At 31.9% G+C, this 4,115-nt stretch overlaps 1 long non-coding RNA gene across 1 annotated transcript; it reads right to left on the bottom strand.

The window, feature by feature from the left end:
* Positions 1–2,238: 2,238 nt before the first annotated feature.
* Positions 2,239–3,560, bottom strand: LOC122149072. The gene is made up of 3 exons (XR_006162828.1): positions 3,310–3,560; positions 3,070–3,111; positions 2,239–2,976 (listed from the first exon to the last, which is right to left on the bottom strand). It is a non-coding gene; the product is annotated as an uncharacterized LOC122149072 (long non-coding RNA).
* Positions 3,561–4,115: the final 555 nt, after the last annotated feature.

Here is a 4,115-nt window from a genome sequence, read left to right as displayed (position 1 = left end):
CCCACGTGGGAAGAGAGCTCTGCCAGGAAAGTCTCAAAAACACACACACACAAATCCGAGTGGATTCGTAGTAAATGACGATTTGTACATTCAGACACTCGTACATTTTAAACATTCAAAGGTTTTTTGTGCTAGGCAGTTGTATATCTACGAATTGTGTTTTGCATTTGTGAAATGTATTTTATGAATATATAATTTTATTTTGCGCATGTGAATTGCTTTTTGTGAATATATATTTTTTTTCACGCACGTGAATTTTTTTTGTGTGTACGTGAATTAGGTTATCATGCATGTGAAATTGTCTACGCATGTGTGAATCATGTTTTTTGCGTGAATTATATTTGAGATTAATCTGCTTCCATATTGAATGAGGTATTAGTTAAACGTGTTAAATTTAACATCTTTGTAAAAAAAAACAAAAAAAAAATTCCATATTTGTTAACACATATTTAGACTAAACAGTTATATTCAAGAATAATATGATATACCTATGATAAAACAGACTTAGACATGTATATGTTGTAATGGATCAGACATTGTTGTGTTTATTTCGTGAATAGCATAAGGATTTGGTGTGTGTTCTTGAAATCAAACAATTGTCTTTGTCTTAAGAAAAAAGTCGAACAATCCCATCTGGTATCTGAATATTCAGTCTGTCTTCATCATGAAATAATGAAACCATCATTACCCCATTCTGGAGAATATGTGTTGTGTTAGACAGGCTGCTTCATGACCTAAAGGGGTATGTTTGTTGCGTTCTCTACCTCTGCGTGTCTTCATCTCATTGAGCGTGACCAGTATTTAGGCAAGGCAAGGTAAGTTTATTTATATAGCACATTTCATAGACGATGATAATTCAGAGCGCTTTACTTAAAAGGAAGTAAAATAATCATAAGAAATAATAATAATCACAACGGTAAAACAAGGAATTAAAAAAAACTTTTAAAATGATTTAAAATTAATTAAAATTAATTAAAACGGTTAAGAATAGAAAATACAGTGCAACCAGTTCGGACATAGCACAGTGCTCATTCAGTAAAATGCACGCTAAACAGATGAGTTTTGAATTTGGCTAATGTTTAGCACATCTGATCTCTGGCTGGAAGATGATTCCAACAGCGGGTGGCATAATAGCTAAAAGTGGACTCCCCTTGTTTTGAGTGAAACCTCGGTGTTTGTAACTTCTGACTCGATCCTAATGATCTGAGTGGTCTGTTAGGTTTATATTCAGCAAGCATATATTTGCATTGTATATAGGTCATAGGCCATTGAGTGATTTATAAACGAGTAAAAGTACTTTAAAATGTGACTGCTGAAACTAAGGTCTGACTCCAGAATCACACCAAGATTCTTTTTAGTTGTAAGTCAAGATATGCATCGTCCTTGAGAAATTTGTCTTTGTTCCCAAATGAAATGATTTCAGTACATGTTTGAAATGTTATGCTTGTAAGGTGATGATGGATAACGTAGAAGTCAACTGTTAGTTCGAATAATTAGCATAATTTAATAATAATATAATTTTTTTTAAATGTAATGTTTTTATTAAAGAATATAATATGGTTTTTTGAAATATTTAAACGATACATGGTATGGACAGTAAAGATACTTTTAACAAAATATATCAAATATAATAACAGCCGTTAGATGTATAGGTGATATTTTGACTGATTATTCGTACATGACTTGAATTACTGTAGCTCTTTGCTTTCAAATAGTGTTATTTTTGAACAGCGACACAGAGCCTGCAAAATGACTCTTCCGTTCTGTTTGTGAAAATATCAGCGGTATGTGTAAAGTTTACGACCATAGCAAAAGCCGGATAATGACTATTTCACGGCTAGATTTGCTCCATATGTGAAAACTCTATATTGTGTTTACAAACACTTTTTTAAATGAAGCATAACATAGCCTAATGGTAGTAAAGGTCAAAGTTCTCGAATTACATACAAGCATCAGCTAAATCAATCTCCATATGTGAAACATTCAATGCATGGGTCCACAGAGGCATAAAGCTATCTGCCCGAACCATTTTTAATGACTGAACAGAATCGAGGGTGCTTTTTCTGAAAATATTTTTCCAAAAGATACATTAACTTCATCTAAATATTTGAGACATTGTTTGAGGCGACATGGGTGAGTCGGGTCTGTGCTGTTACAAACAAACAGGATCCTGCGCATCCATTTAAAACAAGATAAATATTTTTCGTTTTATATTTAAACATAAAGAAAAGACTTTGATTAAATGTTTCATCACATGTGAGAGGTGATCAAAACATTGAAGATGATACTTTAAATAAGAAACTTTTAAAGATGCTGAAGCGATTGATGTGGAATAAATTATACTTTAGTTGAAATGTAAGCAAAAAACCACAGGAAATGTAAGGAAAAAAAAATGTTTATTTAAAGTCTTAAGATTAGACTTTGAATTCATTATTAATACAGCCATAACATGCGGTTTGAAAAAAGGTTAACAGAATAACACCTCAGATCTTCTGGTCTGTAACTACCCCCTCCTCTGAGTGGGTCTGAAACATTCATTTCACACTGGTGTTTAACCCTGGGACGATCTGGGACGTTTTGTTAATATTTCAACTTATACTAAATGCGTTTTATTGGAAACATTTCATTCACGGAATGGACATCATTATGCACAGAAAAATGTAAGCCGTATTTATTATGACCTAAAACTATATTAAATGTTTATTTAATACAGTGTGTTATATATGTAATTACAATATATTAATTAACTTCTTTAAAATAAGTGAATAGTGTTTTATAAGATCAATGAGCTTAATAAATAAGTGTTGAATACATGTTTAAATGTATGATAAATTATTTGTTTCGGTAATATGTTACTATCATGGCATATATTACCATTTAAAATAGAGTCTCTCTAAAATTTTGATTTCTCATAAAAAATGTTGGAGATGGATCTTGTTTTACCAGCGGCTGCGCTGTCTGGATCAATCACGAGCGCTGTGAATAAAAAAACATATATAAATTTATAAAAGACAAAATTAAAAATACGTTCATTTTAATTTATAAAAAGAATAGTTAATACGTACTCACATGTATTAATACCGTCAAAGGCTTGCTGCTCAATATTTGAACCTGAGATAAAAAATAAAAACCTGTTGTTTAAAACACATGGAGAGGGTTTTTATTTGCTAGTTTAATGGAGCACACACACACACACACACACACACATACAGAGACAGACTGTGACAAAGAAATCACAAGGTCATAACATTAAACTAACACAGATGACACAATTTTCACTATAACAGGATCATTTCACCCCAGACTCACCGGAGGGAGCCATTTCACCATCATATCCGTTTCACCGAGAGCAGTTAGCAACCGGGAAAATCGTGTTCATAGATGACGAACGGATAACGCGGTGGTAAAAACGTCGATTTAATGGACACAGAATTGGTTTTCTGAAATCCTATACATAGCGAACTGAACTGAAGCACAAAAGCTAAGCGACAGGATATCCTCGTCTTTTCAAAATAAAAGTATTTTCAACAGGATATCCTCGTCTTTTCAAAATAAAAGTATTTTCAACAGGATGTCGTCATATTTTCAAAATAAAAGTATTTTCAACAGGATGTCGCCGTCTTTTCAAAATAAAAGTATTTTCAACAGGATATCCTCGTCTTTTCAAAATGAATGTATTTTCAACAGGATGTCGCCGTCTTTTCAAAATAAAAGTGTTTTTTTTTCACACAAACAGTCTGGCGGTGATTGGGACGATAGATGCGTCGATATTAATTCAAATAACACATACTTTATGAATATAGTGTTAAAATATCTCTATCAGCAGTTGAAATAAAACAGCATAACATGAAGAAAATGACAGGAATGAAATGTAATATGGTTTAAAAACCGCTATAACATCGACTGTAAAAATAGCATAACATACTTTGATCAATTAATAGTATTTAAATATCACTACAATAAGATAAAATAAGACAGCAAAAACTTGAAGAAAATTACAGGAATGAAATGTAATATGGTTTAAAAAAAAACGCTATAACATCGTAGACTGTAAAAATAGCATAACATACTTTGATCAATTAATAGTATTTAAATATCACTACCATCAGATAACA

The sequence above is a fragment of the Cyprinus carpio genome, chromosome A20, assembly GCF_018340385.1.
Source record: "Cyprinus carpio isolate SPL01 chromosome A20, ASM1834038v1, whole genome shotgun sequence".
Classification (NCBI taxonomy): domain Eukaryota; kingdom Metazoa; phylum Chordata; class Actinopteri; order Cypriniformes; family Cyprinidae; genus Cyprinus; species Cyprinus carpio.
This window is presented reverse-complemented; position numbering and strand designations above follow the sequence as displayed.